Here is a 20,456-nt window from a genome sequence, read left to right on the forward strand (position 1 = left end):
AATGGGAGGCTATTGAGATGTGCAGAGCAACAAAGGCATTTAGGAGTGATGGTAAATAGTACCCTCATGGCTGATACTCAGTTAGATGGTGTGGTGACGAAGGCATTTGGAATGTTGGCCTTCATAAATCGGAGTATTGAATTCAAGAGTAGAGAGGTTATGATGAAATTGTACAAGGCATTGGTGAGGCCAAATTTGGAGTACTGTGTACAGTTTTGGTCACTAAATTATAGGAAAGATATAAAGAAAATAGAGAGAGTGCAGAGAAGGTTCACAAGAATGTTGACAGGATTTCAAGGTTTGAGTTACAGGGAAAGGTTATGCAGACTGGGGCTTTTTTCTCTGGAGTGTAGAAGATTGAGAGGAGACTTGATAGAGATGTTTAAGTTTTTAAAAGGGACAGACAGAGTAAACGTGGATAGGCTATTTCAATTAAGATTGGGGGAGACTTTGGAAGAAATTTGACCTATTTCCCCAGACAGAGCCGGAGTTGGTGCTGGAACTTTCTCAAGAACAGAACTTATTAAAGTTGATTTCGGAATCCTTTTTGAAAGATGGCGACGAATGTTGATTTGAAATATTTGAAATATTTTCTGAAGATAAACATATATATGGAACTCCTTGACCTGCAATAAGGTTTATCAGTGATTTTTTTTTTGGATGGAATATTGGAAGAGTGAATTTATTATCTGTGTGTATGCATACATTGCAAACAGATTTTAATAGTTTTGAAAAGGTTTTTTTTTAAACTAAACAACAAGATCAGTTTAATATTGACAATATTGGAAAAAACAGAAACTTTATTAAATTTGGAAACTCAGTAGAAAGAAACTATGAACAAGAATGATGATTTATAAAATTAAAGTCGAAGGAGCAATGTCCAAGAAGAGTTAAAAATTTTGAATAAGTTTTTCTTGAAAATAAACAATAATTTCAACTTAACATTGAGAAGATTGACAAAGTGGAAAATTTGATATTAGATTGGGAAACATAGAAGAAAGAACTTATGAATAACATTGATGCTTTAGAAGATCAAGACCGAAGGAATTATGTTCAAGAAAATTTGAAAAGATTAGAAAAAACTTTTTTTGAAAGTAAGCTACAAATTCAACTTGAGACTGAGATAAATGGAAGATTCGGTGTTGAACTGGGATGTTCAGAGGTGTTTTAATTCAGTGGATGAAATTCAGGAAGACTTGAAAAAAAAATTAAAAAAAAAGGTTTTATTGATTGTAAACAATGTTTAACTTAGTGTTGGGAGGGTGGAAAGGGTGCAAAATTTAATATCAAGTTTGGATTTTCAAAAAAAAGAGTTTATGAATAAGATTGGTTAAATTGATAGACCGGGGTTTTATGGATATAAGAATTGATGATTTTTCGGTTTATACGTGTATTTTGTCTGCCTAGTGGGGGGGGAGGGAGTGGTACATCTGCCCCCGAGAGTCATAGGCCACTTGTGGTTAAACCGCACCCATTTGGGTTTTTGGGAATTAACCACCACAAGGTGGTTTCCTAAGAGGTTAGGGGAGGTAGGGTGGGGGGGGGAGGGGTGAAAATTTGAAAATTATTTAGTATCTATTATGTAATATTATACTAAGTCAATTTGAAATGAATGTTTGGAGATACTATAAATAAATTTCAAAAAAAAAAAGATTTTAAAAGGGACAGACAGAGTAAACGTGGATAGGCGTTTTCAATTAAGAGTGGGGGAGATTCAAACGAGAGGGCATGGTTTACGATTGAAGGGGGAAAATTATAAGGGGAACATGAGGGGAAATTTCTTTACGCAGAGGGTTGTGGGGATGTGGAATGAGCTTCCGATAGACGTGGTCGAGGCGGGATCATTGGTTACATAAAGGAAAGACTAGATAGTTACATGGATAGGAGAGGACTGGAGGGATATGGACCGGGCTCTGGTCAGTGGGACTAGGAGGGTGGGGATTTGTTATGGCATGGACTAGTAGGGCTGAACTGGCCTGTTCTGTGCTGTAAGGGGTTATATGGTTATATGGTTATATAGGGTAAGAAGGACTACGGAGAGGGAGGGAGAGGTACAATGGCAAGGGAGGTTGAGGTGCCTCAGAGTGTGTGATATGACGGTGCAGATGGAGCTTCATTCACCCTGTGTCTGACCCCGGGTTATTCAATTGGACAGTCCCCACACTCAACTTCACTGTCTCTCACGTCCCTCGACACCCTGTGACATTAACGCCAGGCCTTCCCTCTCTTGCAGATATCTATTCAGCTGGCTGTGTGTTGGCTGAGCTGTTATTGGGACAGCTCATCTTCCCCAGGGACAGTGGGGTGGAGCAGCTGGTGGAGATGATCAAGGTAAGCAATGTTGAGTCAGGAGTGGTGGGGGTGGGTCAGACCCAACCTCACCCTACCCTACGCCCAGACCTGCTCGTCCAGATTAGACCCGCAGCAGAAGGTGGGAGAGGGTGAGAGAGCTGATTGGTGGATATATGTGGGAAGGGACAAGTGAATTGCTTGGTGAATACATGTGGAAGGGGGAGGGAAATGTTAGGATAGAAACATAGAAACATCGGAGCAGGAGTAGGTCATTCGACCCTTCGAGCCTGCTCCACCATTGAACGAGATCATGGCTGATCTTAAAGTTCAGTACCCCATCCCCGCCTTCTCTCCATAACCTTTAAAACACATACTGAAGAAATAGATCTAATTCCCTCTTAAATATATTTAATGAACCTGCCTCCACTGCCCTCTGTGGCAATGAATTCCACAGATTCACCACCCTCTGGGTCAAGAAATTCCTCCTCATCTCGGTCCTAAATGGTTTGCCTATTATCCTTAAACCATGGCCACTGGTTCTGGATTTTCCCATCCTTGGAAACATCCCATCAGCATCCATTCTGTCCAGTCCTGCCAGAATTTTATATGTCTCTATGAGATCCCCTCTCAATCTTGTAAACTTCAGCAAGTACAATCCCAATTCGCAGAATCTTTCCTCATAAGTCATTCCTGCCATTCCAGGTATCAGCCTGGTGAATCGCCTCTGCACTCCCTCCATTGCAAGAACTTCCTTCCTTGGATAAGGTGACCAAAACTGCACAAAATACTCCAGGTGTGGTCTCACCAAGGCCCTGTACAGATACAGTAAGGTATCCTTGTTCCTATGTTAAAACCCTCTTGATATGGAGGACAAAATACCATTTGCCTTTTTAACCACCTGCTCTACCTGCATGCTCGCATTCGGATACTGGTGTACAAGTACCCCTAGGTCTCTCTGCACTTCCCTATCTCTTAATCTATTGCCATTCAAATAGTAATCTGCCCTCCGGTTTGTATTACCAAAGTGGATAACCTCACATTTATCCACATTGTAGTGCATTTTCCATGGATCTGCCCAGTCCCTCAATTTATCCAAATCACACTGGAGCTTCCTGACCCCCTCTTCCGTGCACACAACCCCTCCTAGCTTAGTGTCATCTGCAAATTTGGAGATATTACATCCAATCCCCTCATCTAGATCATTAATGTAAACTGTGAACAGATGGGGTCCCAGTACAGATCCCTGTGGCACCCCACTGGTCACCGCCTGCCACTCAGAAAACGAGCCATTTTTCCCAACTCTCTGTCTTCTACCTGCCAGACAGTTCTCAATCCACATCAATACTTTGCCCCCAATCCCATGAGCCTTGATTTTAGAAGCCAGTGGTTTATGCGGGACCTTATCGAAGGCCTTTTGGAAGTCCAGGTACACCACATCCACTGGCTCTCCCCCATTTATTTTACCTGTCACCATCTGAAAGATTTCCAATAGATTTGTCAAGCACGATTTACCTTTTGTAAATCCATGTTGACTCCGTCCGATCCCTTCTCTGCTAGTCATATGCTCCCCTATTACATCCTTAATAAAGGATTCCATCATTTTGCCCTCTACTGATGTCAGGCTCACCACCCTATAATTCCCTGCTTTTTCTCTACCCCCCTTTTTAAATAGTTGGGTAACATTAGCTACTCTCCTATCGAGTTCTGGAAAATAATTCTTAAAGCATCTGCTATCTGAATGTCCACTTCCTTAAGTACTCTAGGATGCAGATTATCAGGCTCTTGGGATTTATCTGCATTCAATCCCATCAATTTCCCCAAGACCATGTCCTTAGAGATACTGATTTCTTTCAGTTCCTCCCTTGCATTAGTCTCTATGTTTCCCAACATCCTTGGGAGGTTATTTGTATCGTCTCTTGTAAAAACAGAAATAAAGTAAGAATTTAATTGGTCTGCCATTTCCTTATTCCCCATTATATATTCCCCTGATTCCGACTGTAAAGGACCTACTCTGGATTTCACCAATCTTTTCCTCTTGACATATTTATAAAAGCTTTTGCTGTCGGTTTTTATATTTGCCACAAGCTTACTTTCGTAATTTATTTTTGCTCTCTTGATTAATCCCTTTGTCCTACTTTGATGCATCTTGAACTGCTTCCAGTCTTCGGTTGTGGTAATTTTTTTGGCCAATTGACATGGTCTCTCTTTGGACCTAATACTGTCTCTAATTTCCATTGTTATCCAAGGTCAGGTCAGACTTGGGGTCGGAGGAGACAGTGAGTCAGTGCCTGGTGTCGGGTGAGAGGAGGAGGAGCCAAGAGACAGAATCAGAGAGTAAGTCAAATAAAAGCAGTACTTACCGGGACTTGGGCTCAGGCAGGTCAAACTCGGGGTTGGAGGAGACAGTGAGTCAGTGCCTGGTGTCGGGTGAGAGGAGGAGAAGGAGGAGATGGGAGTAAATTGGGGTTAATTGGTAAGGGGCTAATAAAAGGAGTAGAAAAGGAGGGAGCGGCCAGCGTGGACCGTCGAAGTGAGTGAGTGGACCAGTGAAGGAGTGGGGACTTTGGCTCGAGGAGTGGCCCAGTGAAGGAGTGGGGACTTTGGCTCGAGGAGTGGCCCAGTGAAGGAGTGGGGACTTTGGCTCGAGGAGTGGCCCAGTGAAGGAGTGGGGACTTTGGCTCGAGGAGTGGCCCAGTGAAGGAGTGGGGACTTTGGCTCGAGGAGTGGCCCAGTGAAGGAGTGGGGACTTTGGCTAGAGGAGTAGCCCAGTGAAGGAGTGGGGACTTTGGCTTGAGGGACTTCGGTGAGCAGGGGCTAAGAAGGAACTTATTAGTCAAGGGTATTATAGTAAGAACGGAGGAAATGGAGTCAGTTGGGGTAGTTAAGTGCTCCAATTGTGGTGTGTTAGAAATCAGAGACTGCACAGCTGTTCCTGACGACTACATCTGCAAAAGGTACATCCAATTGTATATAATGAGTGACCGTGTTGGGGAACTTGAGCTGCAAATGGATGAACTGAGGATCATAAGGGAAGCAGAGGCAGTGATAGAGAGGAGTTACAGGGAGACAGTCACCCCTAGAAGGCAGGAGTTAGGGAATTGGGTGATTGTGAGGAAAGGAGGGAGAATGCCAGTGCAGAGTACCCCTGTGGAAGTGCCCCTCAGCAACATGTATTTGGCTTTGGATACTGCTGGGGGGAAAAGCTTATCAGGGACGAGTCGTGGGGGTCAGGTGTCTGGCACAGTGGCTTCCCCTGAGGTTCAGAAGGGAAAGAAGGATAAGGATAGGATTCTTGTAGTTGGGGATTCATTTAATCAGAGGGACAGATAGAAGGTTTGTGGGATGAGATCGGGGATCCAGGTTGGTATGTTGCCTCCCTGGTGCCAGGGTCAGGGATATCTCTGATCGAGTACATAGAATTCTGCAAGGCAAAGGAGAACAGCTAGAAGTTGTGGTCCATGTGGGGACCTATAACTTAGTTAGAATTGGGGATGAGGTCCTGAAACAGGATTATGTAGAATTTGGTAGGAAGTTAAAAAACAGGACCTCCAAGGTAGTAATCTCTGGATTGCTGCCCGTGCCACGAGCTAGTGAGGGTAGGAATAGGAGGATGTGGAGGATGAATGCGTGGCTAATGAGATGGTGCAGGGGGCAAGGGATAAGATTTCTGGATCATTGGGATCTCTTCTGGGGAATGTCGGACCTGTTACAAGAGGGACGGACTCCACTTGAACTGGAGGGGGACCAATGTGCTGGCAAGCAGATTTGCTAGAGCTGTGGGGGAAGGTTTAAACTAGTTTGGCAGGGGGGTCGGGAACAGAGTGTGAGAGCAGTGTCCAGGGAGTATGGCCACCTAGCTAGGAATAAAAAAGATAAGAAAGGTAGGATGGAGATAAGGGTAGAAGGTAAAATAGAGAATATATGTGAGGGTCATTCTCTGAGATACATATATTTTAATGCAAGAAGCATAGTGAACAAGGTAGATGAGCTGAGAGCATGGACGTATACTTGGGGTCACGATATTGTGGCAATTAGTGTGTTCTGGCTGCAGGAGGGGCAGGACTGGCCACTTAATATTCCAGGATACCTTTGTTTTAGATGTGATAGATCAGGGGGTTAAAAAGGAGGAGGAGTTGCTCTGCTTGTTAAGGAGGACATTACTGCCGTGAGGTGGCAGGATGGTATGGAGGGATCGACCAGTGAGGCTGTTTGGGTGGAATTGAGGGGTGGAGGATGCAAGAGGGTGCTAATAGGGGTGTATTACACACCACCAAATGGGCGAAGAAAATTAGAGGAACAAATTTGTCGGGAGATAACGTATATGTGTGAAAATCATAAGGTAGTGATCATGGGAGATTTTAACTTCCCACACATTGATTGGGATACCCATACAGTTAGAGGGCTGGATGGGCTGAAGTTCGTTAAATGTGTTCAGGATTGTTTTCTAAATCAGTTAGTAGAAAAATCGACTTGGGATGGTGTAATACTGGATCTCCTGTTTGGGAACGAGCTAGGTCAGGAGGCGGACATTAATGTTGGAGATCCAATTGGGTCTAGTGATCATAATTCTGTAAGTTTTAGGGTAATTTTAGGGAAGAGCAAGGAGAGGCCTAAAGTTGAGGTTCTGGATTGGAAAAGAGCAAATTTCGAAGGAATAAGAAGGGATTTGGGGAGTATTGAGTGGGACAGGATATTTTCAGGTAAGGGTGTTAATGAAAAATGGAGGATATTCAAAAAATAAATTTTGAGGGTACAGAGTAGTTATGTCCCAGTGTGGATCAAAGAAAAGGCTGTAAGTCATATGGAGGCTTGGTTTTCGAGGAATATTGGAAATTTGGTCAGGAGAAAAAGGGAGGTGTACAAGAGGTATAAAGTGCAGGGAGCTGAGAAGTTGAAGGAGGACTACAAGGAGTGTAGAAGGAATCTTAAGAAAGAAATTAGAAAGGCCAAAGAAAGGCATGAAGAGGCTTTGGCTGACAGAGTAAAAATAAATCCAAAGGGTTTCTATAAGTACATTAAAAGTAAAAGATTAGTGAGGGATAAAATTGGTCCCCTTGTAGATAGCGAGGGTAGGCTGAGTGAGAAGTCAGAGGAAATGGGGCAAATTTTGAATGATTTATTTGCCTCACTATTCACTAAGGAAAAAAATGTTGAACCAGTTGAAGTAAAGAAGAATCGTGGTGAGGTCATGAAGCATATAAGAATAACCGAGGAGGCAGTGATGGCTGTGTTAAAAAAGATAAAGGTGGATAAATCTCCTGGACCGGACAAAATATTCCCTAGGACACTCACGGAGGCTTGTGGACGGTTCGTGGGGCCATTAACAGAGATATTTAGGATGTCACTGGCCACGAGGGTGGTGCGAAACGATTGGAGGGTGGCGCATGTTGTTCCTCTGTTTAAGAATGGGTCCAAATGCAAACCTAGGTATTTTAGGCCTGTAAGTCTGAAGTCTGTGGTGGGCAAGTTGATGGAAAGTGTTCTGAGGGATGGTATTTACATATTTTTGGAGGTACAGTGATTGATAGGGAGTAATCAGCATGGTTTTGTCAGGGGTAGATCATGCTTGACAAAACATTTTGAGTTCTTCGAGGGGGTTACAGAAAAGTTTGATGAAGGGAAAGTTGTGGATGTTGTCTATTTGGACTTTAGTAAAGCTTTTGAAAATGTTCCCCACAGGAGGTTAGGAAGAAAGGTAGAGGCATTAGGTATAAATAAGGTGGTGGTGAAATGGATTCAGCAATGGTTGGATGGGAGGTGTCAGAGAGTCGTGGTAGAAAATTGTTTGTCCAATTGGAGGCCGGTGACTAGTGGAGTTCCTCAGGGTTCGGTCCTGGGTCCACTATTATTTGTTATATATATTAACGATCTGGATGTAGGGGTGGAGAATTGGATAAGCAAGTTTGCAGATGACACAAAGGTCGGTGGTGTTGTGGACAGTGAGGTAGATTACAGTAGATTAAAAGGTGATTTCGGAAGGCTGGAGGTGTGGGCTGAGAAATGGCTGATGGAATTTAATACAGATAAATGTGAGGTGCTGCATTTTGGAAAGGCAAATTTAAATAGGTCATATACATTGAATGGTAGAAAATTTAGGCGTGCAGTGCAACAAAGGGATTTAGGAGTTATGGTAAATAGTACCCTCAAGGCTGATACTCAGGTGAATGGTGTGGTGAAGAAGGCATTTGGAATGTTGGCCTTCATAAATTGGAGTATTGAATTCAAGAGTAGGGAGGTTATGGTGAAATTGTACAAGGCATTGGTAAGGCCAAATTTGGAGTACTGTGTACAGTTTTGGTCACGAAATTATAGGAGATATATAAACAAAATAGAGAGAGTGCAGAGAAGGTTCACGAGAAATTTGACAGTATTTCAATGTTTGAATTAGAGGGAAAGGTTGTGCAGAATGGGGCTTTTTTCTCTGGAGTGTAGAAGATTGAGAGGGGACTTGTTAGAGGTGTTTAAGATTTTAAAAGGGACAGACAGAATAAATGTGGATAGGCTTTTTCAATTAAGAAAGGAGGAGATTCAAACTCGAGGACATGGTTTAAGATTGAAGGGGGAAAATTATAAGGGGAACATGAGGTGAAATTTCTTTACGCAGAGGGTGGTGGGGATGTGGAATGAGCTTCCAACAGACGTGGTTGAGGCGGGATCATTGGTTACGTTTAAGGAAAGACTGTATCATTACATGGATAGGAGAGGACTGGAGGCGTATGGACCGGGTGCTGGTCAGTGGGACTAGGAGGGTGGGGATTTGCTACGGCATGGACTAGTAGGGCCGAACTGGCCTGTTCTGTGCTGTAAGTGGTTATATGGTTATATAGGGTAAGAAGTACTAGGGTGGGTCCAATGAGATTCATACCCCAATAGGGAGAGGATTAGAATCCTCCCTCAAGCCTTCAGGGCCAGTAAAGTTCTCCATGACCATCCCCGAGAGTTCTAAACTGCAGGTGATTCAATGTCATGCTTGTAGCTTAATAAAATGTGGTGGGGTTGAGAGTCAGAGATGACATAGTGTTCAGGAGAAACATATGTGTCTTAATAGACACTGTCCCTATTGGTGTGATGAATGGTGGACCACCCAGACCCGGTGCTGGACGCCTAGTACAGGATCTGGTAGTAAAATGTCGGATATCAATCTGGAGAGGACCTTTGCCATTAACTGCAGGAACAAAGAGTGTAATCCTATCTATATGACCATTAAACGTACCTCAGGGATTGAGGAAATGAATGGAAAAAACCTACTCGAAAGGGGTAGATGAGAAATCAATTTGGAATGGGGATAAACATCAGGGGAAAGGACCCGTTGGCGTGTTGATTTAGAATAATCGTAGAAGGATCCAAGACTCATCCAACTGATCGTACCTTCACAATAATGCCCAGCGAGAAACCCTATACTCCATCCAATGATCTGAAAGTAGTAAATATAGTGGAGGTAGAGGACCTTAGACAGACGATTGAGACAAGTTATGGCGATACAAATGTCTGGGTAGAATAGGTAAAATATACAGTGAAGGGTTTAAAAAAGAGAAATTGCTATGCATGCACTTATAGGACAGGTGATTCCATTTCCACTGGGTTGGGATAAAGACAAACAAGGAATGAGGTGAACGATGGCCTTGTATCAGGATAAAATGGCCTGGGGTAACCAGTCCTGTAAATTTCTGTCCCTGATTTCCCTCCTGCTCTGAAGAAGGATGTCCGGATTCCGCGGCATTCTCGGATGTGTCACGAAATCACACAGCCTGAACTTCTAGACAAAAGGAAGACAGTTCACGAGGAATGTAGGAAATCTACAATATGTATAAAGGTACGAGATGTGACAGAGGAGAGGGGAGGCCACTACTCAGCCTTGAATGTACCTTGAATGGATCTATGGTGATTGTGGAGAGGGAGGATCCTTAGACTGATTCTTCCTCCCAACTGGAAGGGTACCTGTGCAATCATTCAATTGGCCATACCCTTCACCTTGAAATTTGAATGGGAGAAGGTAATAGGGATAAAGAGAAGTAAGAGGGAGTTCCTGGGAACGTCTTTATGTAACCAAATTTATATTGATTCAATTGGGGTGCCAAGGGGAGTACCTATTAAATTTAACGCACGCAGTCAGATAGCAGCAGAGTTTGAGTTAACTATCTTTTGGTGGGAAACTATTAATAAAAAAACGTGGACTGGATAAACTATATTTACTACAGTCAACAATGGTTTATAAATTATATCCTGGTTGCTGTAAAGGGGATCACTGATCAATTGGATGCCACCAGTCGCGTGGCTTGTGAAAACAGAATAGCGCTAGATTTGGTGTGAGCAGAGAAAGGAGGAGACTGTGTAATGCTAAGTGGAAATTGCTGTACTTTTATCCCACACGATCCAGCCCAGATGGAACTATTACAAAAGTGTAGCAGGGCCTTTCCTCCCTGGCTGAGGGGTTGGCCGAAAGTTCAGGAGTGGACACCTCACTAACTGGGTGGCTGGAGTTGTACTTTGGAAAATGGGAGGGAGTAAACGTCTCCATACTGCCCTCCTTAATAGTGGTGGTAGGAGTACCAACTGGTGTGGGATAATGTATTATATATGCCCTGTGTGCACGGGCTTACACAGCGGCTTATGGAAACTGCAATCATTAAACAAATGGGTCAACACGGGATAATCTGTATTGACTTGAGAGTGAAATCTTTAGAAAATGGAAGAGACTCGTGGGATGATGTTATCCAAATTGGAGGCATTTTATGGTTCTATCTCCAGTGATGAAGAAACAGTAGAATAAATAGAAAAGGAGGAGGCGGGATTGTGGAAAGTAGCCAAAGGCCTGTTTCTGCAGAGTTAATATGGTTGCCCAGAGAAAGCCGATGCGTACCTTAAGGGGAGGGTGGGGGTGGGGGGGCGGTCTGCTAGATTACCAAGGAAGGTCACTTCCTGCAAAAAATTGCAGAGAAAGCCAAAATGATACCAAAAACATTGCGAAAGAACTGGGCATCATACCAGATAAGGATGAGAATAAATAAAGGTAGGGGGTAGTGAAATAAGGGGAGTAGGAGATGGAAACTAGGTCGGGCTTTAATACAAGAAGAGGAACATCTTTTGATATGTTAAACTAACTTATCAATTACTCAGTGAACTAACCAATTAAACTAACGGAGGAGTGGTTATTAACAGAAAGAAATGTAGAAAAAAAGGTTGTTGAATAGCAGTGTGTGTGCCTTTCTGAACGAGACCCGCTCTTGGAAGAACGTTGAATACAAAGGTTATATCGCTTCACCTATTGACTTCAAAATTATTTAATCAGTGAGCTGTGTTTCTCACACTAGTTAGAGTGGGAGAATTATTTAAGTGCTGGGAAAATTGGGGCTGCGGCCAACTTTTATACATTGGATAAGGGCGTTTCACCGTGCGCCCATTGCTAAATTTGTGACCAATGGACAAATTACTTGAGCCTTCCCTCTGAAAAGATCATGCAGGCAGGGTTTCCCGTTATCTCCAGCGCAGTTTTTGTGAGCCATGGGGGCATCAGCCGTGGCCATTTGCCAGGATTCAGTCATTAAAATATTCAGAACAGGGCAGGAAGAGCATCAATCCAATTTATTTGCTGAGATGTTCTGACAGATCTGACAGACCTGACACACTCGTTGCCAAAGTTGCGCTCCACTCTGGAGGACAATGGGGAGATCTTTGGGTATAATTGGGATAAATACAAAATCATGTCACTTATGAAGGGAGATTACAGGCAATGTCAATAAAATAGTCAACTAAAATGTCCTCAAAATGGAATCAAATATCAAGGAGGTAGAAGAGATAACAACTCAAGTAATTTATACAAGTTGAACGACCCCCTCCCCACCCCCCTCCACAGCCCTCGCTTGGGAATATTGAGGAGGATTGAAATAGCTGAATGTCCCTGGCCATTACACTAGTGGTGTCACAAAGAGGGGAGGTGACACAGATGGGGAGATGATGTCACAGAGTGGGGCAACTGCTGCTGTGTTGCCATAGCTGAGCTGCACCAGGGCAGAGCAGCACAAGTAGGATGTCTCTCCTGGAAGGGCAATGAGGCCCGCATGAGGGAACATCCCAGGGACCCTTTCTGAGCAACGGTGTTGTGTTTGGAAGCGCCCAAGGCCCATGGGTGAGATAAAGATCCTGTCACCGGCTCCACTACTGGGACAGAGCCTCCTCCAGCACCATACATCACCTGGTGTGGCCAGAGAGAATGGAGGCCACATTTAACACCCTCTCTCCATCCTGAATGCATTGCGCTTTCTAGGCAGGTGCGAGAGATCAGTGGCTTGGGCAGGGATGCAGGGATGTGGTCTGTAGCAGTGGAGGTTATGTGGAGGGCAGAACGAAAATATGGGGGTGCACCACAGGCGGAGGGAGATTGGATCAGAAGTAGGGTTGAGCTGGAGAGCTGGGGTTGGAGGGGATGGAAGGCACTGAGGAACTGGGAGTGTGGTATTGGGTGAGAGATGAAAAAAGGATCGAGGAATTGGCGTGGGGCGCGGGTGAGGTATCTTGGGAGAGCAGTTTTCGGGAGTGGGAGGGAAGGTAGCCCTTCCAACAGGAATGGTAAAGAGCTCTCCCCTCACCCCAGAATGCGATCTCTCCCACTGTGAGACAGAATCGCCCGTCCACACCCCACAACACCGGATTATAGAACCTGTTCTATCTTTTCCCACCTCCACCACCCGCCCCATCCCACCACCAACAATCCCAGATCAAGGTCCTGGAAAGCGTTGCTGATGTGGCGACTCAACAGCGTTTAGCGATGAAGCAAGGGGCTCCTTCCACTCCATGAGTTGTCTTGGGGGACGAAGTCTCGTTTGTGTTGTGGAAGGTCTCAGTCCTGCTGAGCTTTTGGAGTTGGGGAGGAATTCAGAGTGTTCTATCTCCCTTGGAGCATGCTGGAGAATGAGGGGTGACCTGACCCTCTTGGAAAAGGAGGGTTGTGGACAAAAGGAATGGCTGTGAACCCTGTCCCCCCCAGGGAGATGGTTCTACTTAGAGAGAAGTTTGGTGTATCACAAACACTTTACATGCATATTATCAAGTACAAGATTTATTTGTTAGAATGTTTTTGATGAGAGTTAGTATTGCCTGGTCAATTGAAATTTGAGAAATTTATTGTTGATAAGGGCAAAAAGGGATTTGTTTCAGAAATGTATGTTACTACAAGAAAAAATGACCAATGTGGATATATTTAAAACATATATGCTTCTTTTTGCCTATATCTGTGGAGGAGTGGTCTGATATGTGTCTTGATAGTGTTATGAAGTTAATTAATGTTCAATATAGTTTGGTTTATGATAACTTTTTGCATCAGTTATATAAAACTCCTGAAAAATTGGAAATAGTTGGATTTAGTGTGTCAGATTGGTGTTTTCGGTTTGGTGAAAAGACAGGTACTTCCTTAGATTCAGTATGGGAATGTACAAAAGTTAGGCTCTTTTGGGAACAAATAATTAACTTTTTGTGAGGTTTATTCAAAATAGATCTGTATGTCAACCCATGGGTATGTTTATTGGGATACATGAATACGATAATGACAGGTTTACGATTGGAGAAACCTCAAATTGCATTTATACGTCCACGGTTGGCAGTAGGTCGAAAATGTCTCGCTGTCACTTGGAAAAATGATGTTGAACTGAGTATACAAAGATGGCAGAACAAAATTCAATCATGTATTCATTTGGAAAGGATAAGTCGTTCTTCATAATGATAGTTTGCTGTGTATGATAATTGAAGCTTCGATGTCGATAACTGTATCTTGTTTTCTTTTGCTGCATCTTTCTGAAATATCTTCTCCAATACTGCAATTTCTTTTTCTAAATGTTGAAGTTCTGCTTTATGCTGCTTCTTCACTTTTGCTGTGTAACTAATAATTTGACCCGGTAAGAATCCTTTTAAAGAACCCCATAACGTAAATTTACTGTGAACTGATCCCGCGTTTGTTTCTGAAAAATCTTAATCTGATCTTTTACATACAAAATAAATTCAGGCCTTTGTAGCAACATCTCATTAAATCTCCAACGATAGTTAATTCCCGCCATCTCGGCAACATTACATTTAATTAAGAACAATGAATGGACTGATAAAATCCTACTCTTGTACTCAGCTTGTTCAATCCTAACCTGCAAATGAGCTGATTCCCAAAAAAATCTATTCTTGAGAATGACTCATGATGAGCTACATAAAAAGAATAATCCTTCTCAGTCGGATTCATCCGTCGCCATATTTCAACCAAATTTAAACCCCCCCATCAACTCAATTATTCTTTTTGCCAATTTGGTTTCCTTCACAATTTTTGGAGACTTATCCAACAGTGTATTTGGAACGTATGTGTTTAGATGTTAAATAAAAGTTTTATTTCTGATGAAAGGTGTAAAAACATAGCACACCATCCAGCAACCTGTCATAATCGGTCTTACTGTGTTTTAAAAAAGCTCCGAAGGGGGAGGGTGTAGGGAGGACGGGGGAGGAGGGGGGTAGTAGGGGTTAGTTTTAGATTATTTATATTTTGGTTTTGTAAAATTCTTCAATAAAATTTAAAAAAAAATAGAGTCTGGAACGAACCACCAGAGGATGAATTCTGACATTGAGGTGATGTTTGGAAGAAAGTTCGAGGGAAGGATAGACACCATGTTGGACAAATGGCCAGTTCTGTGCTCTCTGGGTGTGTAAATGCTACTGCAACTGCCCCACAGGAGATAGCAACAAGGCCACAAGAGTGGTGGCCACACTGGATCAAGGAGGTGCCCTACGCAGATGTTTAAATTATCGGCAGTGGGTCTTTCGGTGTGGTGTACGAGGCCTGGCTGGTGGGTGGTGGAGAGCTAATAACCATCACGAAGGTCTTGCAGGGCAAAAGATTCAAGGTGAGGGGGAAGAACAGTTTTTCAGCAATGGGACAGCCTGAAATTTAAATTTAGACATGCAGCATGAACACAGGTCCTTTCATCAAATAAACCCCTGCGACCAAATTACACCCAATTGACCTACCCCCCTGATGTGTTTTTGAAGGGTGGGAGGTAACTATGCAGCTGATGGAAACCCACGTAAAGCCAGGGAGACAGTGCTGGATTCATACCCCGGTCGTTGGCTCTGTAACACCATTGCACTTACCGCAACACTAACCGTGCCACCTCTTGGAGAGCGATCCTGCACCAAGACACAGTGTGACCAGACTGGCCTAGTTCGCCCACCCGGGGCTATTAATGGTGCCACTAACCCCAGTTTCAAATTTGACGCGGTCTTCCAGGGAAGTTGGAACCTGTTCTGATGGACGGTTAATCTGAAGTTAAGGGAGATGATTATTCTTGCAGGAAGATTTGCTAGTGTTCCTCTGGTGGGGTGGGGGATGGGTGATGTTTAATCTAGATTTGCAAGGAGATTGGAACCAGACAAACAGAGCAGATAGGGGAGTGGAGGAGGGAAAAGATGATGTCCAGACTGTGTCAATACAGAAATCAAACGGTTGTATCTGGTGGAAATGTTCTCAGGTGTATCTGTTTCACTGAAAGGGGTATTGTCAGAAAGGCAGATGTTTAGAGCATGGATTGGCACATAGAATTTTGAAACTGTAGCCATTAGTAAGGCTTGGTGGGAGGAAGCCCAGTACTGGCAGCACGACGTTTCAGTGGTTTCCGATGTGATAGAGGGAGAGGAATGAAAGGGAGAGGAGTGGCGTTACATCAGATGAAATATTATTGCAGTGCTCAGACAGGACAGACCCTCGGGCTTGTCTATTGAGGCTCTGTGGGTGGAATTGTTAAATGGGAAAGGGATAACCACACTCATGGGCTTGTATTATAGACTGCCCATCAGTAAATGAGAATTAGAGGAGCAAATCTGGAGAAAATAGCAGAGAGTTGCAGGAAAGATTAAATCGTCGAGGATTGTTTTCGCTCGAGTTCAGAAGAATGAGAGGAGATCTTATAGAAACATTTAGGATTATGAAGGGTATGGATAGGATAGATGTATGAAGGTTTTTTGAGCTGGCCGGGGAAACTAAAATGAGAGAACACAGCCTCAAGATTCGGGGGAGTAGATTTAGCACAGAGATGAGGAAAAATAGTTTTTCCCAGAGTGCAGTGCATGTTTGGAATGCTCTAACCAGGGAAGTGGTTGAGGCTGCCTCATTAAAGATATTTAAAATTCAGGTAGATAAATTTTTAAATGATAGAGGAATTAGGGGATATGGGGAGAAGGCAGGTAGGTGGAGTTGGGTCATAAATTGGATCAGCCATGATTGTATTGAATGGTGGAGCAGGATCGATGGGCCATTTTTAGCCTACTCCTGTTCCTACTTCCTATGTTCCTATGTTCCAAACATAAGGGTGGAATAGTAGATTTGAACTTTCCACATATTGACTGGGACTGATGGCTTGGACTCTGTCAAATGTGTCCAGGAAAGTTTTTCAATCGATATATAGAGGTACCAACCAGAGAGAATGCAGTACTGGATCACCTATTGTCAAACAAGACAAGACGGGACATATATATATGGAGGGGAATATTTTGGGTCCAGTGATGATCAGGCCATTTGTTTCAAGTTTATTATGGAGATGGATTGGTCTGGTCTTCGGGTTGAGATTCTAAATTGGAGAAAGCGAAAGTTTGAGGAAATGAGAAAGGGTCTAGAATGCATGGATTGGGACAGGTTGTTCTCAGGCAAATGAGTTCAGTCAGTGGGAGGCTTTCAAAGTGGAAACACAAGGTCTGCATGTGAAGATTAAAGGCAAAGTTAGGACGCAGAGGGAACCTTGATTTTCCAAAGAAGAGAGTGGTGTACAGCTGGTACAGGCAACAAGGAGCAAATGAGGATCTTGAGAGGAGGATTAAAAAATGCAGGACCAAATTAATAGGGAAATCTGGAGGGACAAAATTGGTCCTCTTGTAGATCAGTGTGATCACTTATGTATGAAGCTACAAGAGATGGGGGAGATCTTCTAGATTTTTCTTAAATCTCTTTTTATTCAGGAAACTGGCATGGAGTCTAGGGGAGCGAGGCATATAAGCAGTGAGGTCAGGGAACCTAGATAAAGAGGAGGAAGTGCTTGTAGTCTTAAAGTGAATCAAGGGGGATAAATCCCCAGTTCCCTTGGAATTTGAGGGAGGCTGTTGCAGAAATTGCAAACGCCCTGGCAGATAGATATAATAACATCCTTAGCCACCGGTGAGGTGCCGGAGGATTGGAGGGGAGCTCATCTTGTCCCGTTGTTTAAAAAGAGGCTCCAAAAATAACCTAGGAAATGATAGGCCGGTGAGCCTAATATCAGGAGTAAACAAGTCATTAGAAGGTGCTCTAAGAGATTGGATATAGAAGTATTTTGACAGTTAGGGACAAATAAGGACCAGCCAACACGGCTTTGTGCACATACTAGGAACATTGATGAAGAAAAGACTTGTCTACATGGACTTGAGTAAAGCATTTAAGATGTTCCCACATGGGAGGAAGTTTCAGTTGCTTGGTATTTCTGGTGATGCGTAAATTGGTTTCAGCATTATCTTTGTGGGAGAAACCAGAGTGTGGTTGTGGATGACTGGCTCTCTGACTGGAGGCTATGACTCTTGGTGTGTCTCAAGGACATCCCCAAATTTTTTAGACCATCAACCCCTTCATGGAACGTTTGATCCCTCATTGACCCCCAGGCATGGATTTCCGACAGTTTAACGTTGTGTTGTTGGGGGGGTGGGATGACTTGGCCGGCACTGGATGGGTGGGCGTGGGGGCACTATCAAAGGTACAAAGAACACAAACGCTCAGTATTTCCTCTCGATCTGTATAGATAATATGGCCACCATCAAGCCCTGCTCTTGCAAGAGGATGGCCACCACTGCCATAGGTGCTATTTTCGATTGATCCACCCCTGCTTTCCACCACATAGATTTGATTGGCCCCAGTATTATCGAGCACCAGAGCTCATCTTTAGAGCTCCTGACGACATCTCGAATATCGGTGAGTAATAAACCAGAATTTAGGAAGGCAGCCCTGTCACTTGAGGCAAAAAGATAGAACTGTCCAGCACAGAGAGTGAGGTTTTTCCCGTAGGTAAGAAGTTGATGTCACGGGTTGGGGGGTGTTGGGCATAGAGATTGAGATGGAGAGAGATGACTGAGATGGTGATGTCCCAAATAGGGAGGGAGGGGTGCGTGTTGAGTGTTCTCATGTAAAATAGAGAAAGCTTCATCCAAGGTGGAAAGAGATAGATTGAGGCAGAGTTATCCGAGGGAGAGATGTGACATAGAGAGGGATGAGGGATATGCCAGAGAAAGAAGGGAGAGGTGTCAGAGAGGAAGAGGATGAGAGAGGTGCCAGAGATAGAGGTGCCAGAGAGTGGAAGCAAACCTAAATAGGTCATATGCATTAAATGGGAGGCTATTGAGATGTGCAGAGCAACAAAGGCATTTAGGAGTGATGGTAAATAGTACCCTCAGGGCTGATACTCAGTTAGATGGTGTGGTGACGAAGGCATTTGGAATGTTGGCCTTCATAAATCGGAGTATTGAATTCAAGAGTAGGGAGGTTATGATGAAATTGTACAAGGCATTGGTGAGGCCAAATTTGGAGTACTGTGTACAGTTTTGGTCACAAAATTATAGGAAAGAAATAAACAAAATAGAGAGAGTGCAGAGAAGGTTCACGAGAATGTTGACAGGATTTCAGGGTCTGAGTTACAGGGAAAGGTTATGCAGACTGGGGCTTTATTCTCTGGAGTGTATAAGATTGAGAGGGGACTTGATAGAGGTGTTTAAGATTTTAAAAGGGACACACAGTAAACGTGGATAGGCTTTTTCAATTAAGAGTGGGGGAGATTCAAACGAGAGGGCATGGTTCAAGATTGAAGGGGGAAAATTATAAGGGGAACATGAGGGGAAATTTCTTTACGCAGAGGGTGGTGGGGATGTGGAATGAGCTTCCGGCAGACGTGGTCGAGGCGGGATCATTGGTTACATTTAAGGAAAGACTAGATAGTTACATGGATAGGAGAGGACTGTAGGGGTATGGACCAGGCGCTGCTCAGTGGGACTAGGAGGGTGGGGATTTGTTATGGCATGGACTAGTAGTGCTGAACTGGCCTGTTCTGTGCTGTAAGGGGTTATATGGTTATATGGTTATATAGGGTATGAAGGACTATGGAGAGGGATGGAGAGGTACCAGGGCAAGGGAGGGTGATGTGCATCAGAGTGTGTGATATGACAGTGCAGAGGGAGCTTCACCCTGTGTCTCACCCCCCCGGGTTGTTCAATTGGACAGTCCCCACACTCAACTTCACTGTCTCTCACGTCCCTCGACACCCTGTGACATTAACGCCAGGCCTTCCCTCTCTTGCAGATATCTATTCAGCTGGCTGTGTGTTGGCTGAGCTGTTATTGGGACAGCTCATCTTCCCCAGGGACAGTGGGGTGGAACAGCTGGTGCAGACGACCAAGGTAAGCAATGTTGAGTCAGGAGTGGTGGGGGTGGGTCAGACCCAAGCTCACCCTACCCTACACCCAGACCTGCCCGTCCAGATGAGACCCGCAGCAGAAGGTGGGAGAGGGTGAGAGAGCTGATGGGTGGATATATGTGGGAAGTGACATGCGAGGTGCTTGGTGTATACAGGTGGAAGGGTGAGGGAACTGTCAGGATAGAAACATAGAAACATAGGAGCAGGAGTAGGTCATTCGCCCCTTCAAGCCTGCTCCGCCATTCAACGAAATCATGGCTGATCTTAAATTCAGTGCCAAGTCCCCGCCTTCTCTCTGTAACCTTTAATAACCTTATACTTAAGAAATAGATCGAATTCCCTCTTAAATATATTTAATGAACCTGCCTCCACTGCCCTCTGTGGCAATGAATTCCACAATTCACCACCCTCTGGGACAAGAAATTCCTAAATGGTTTGCCAATTATCCTCAAACCATGGCCCCGGGTTCTGGATTTTCCCATCCTTGGGAACATCCCATCTGCATCCATTCTGTCCAGTCCTGCCAGAATTTTATACATCTCTATGAGATCCCCTCTCAATCTTCTAAACTCCAGCGAGTACAATCCCAATTTGCGCAATCTTTCCTCATAAGTCATTCCTGCCATTCCAGGTATCAGCCTGGTGAATCACCTCTGCACTCCCTCCATTGCAAGAACTTCCTTCCTTAGATAAGGTGACCAAAACTGCACACAATAC

At 44.0% G+C, this 20,456-nt stretch overlaps 1 protein-coding gene and 1 long non-coding RNA gene across 2 annotated transcripts in view; both read left to right on the forward strand.

The window, feature by feature from the left end:
* Positions 1–20,456, forward strand: part of LOC138765341 (uncharacterized) — a 104,566-nt gene that overhangs the window by 69,214 nt on the left and 14,896 nt on the right. The window lies entirely within an intron of this gene.
* Positions 2,236–18,246, forward strand: LOC138764002 (uncharacterized). Its single transcript, XR_011357955.1, has 3 exons — positions 2,236–2,331; positions 4,539–4,626; positions 18,078–18,246. It is a non-coding gene; the product is annotated as an uncharacterized lncRNA (long non-coding RNA).

This window comes from Narcine bancroftii, chromosome 5 (assembly GCF_036971445.1).
Source record: "Narcine bancroftii isolate sNarBan1 chromosome 5, sNarBan1.hap1, whole genome shotgun sequence".
In the NCBI taxonomy this organism is placed as follows: Eukaryota; Metazoa; Chordata; class Chondrichthyes; order Torpediniformes; family Narcinidae; genus Narcine; species Narcine bancroftii.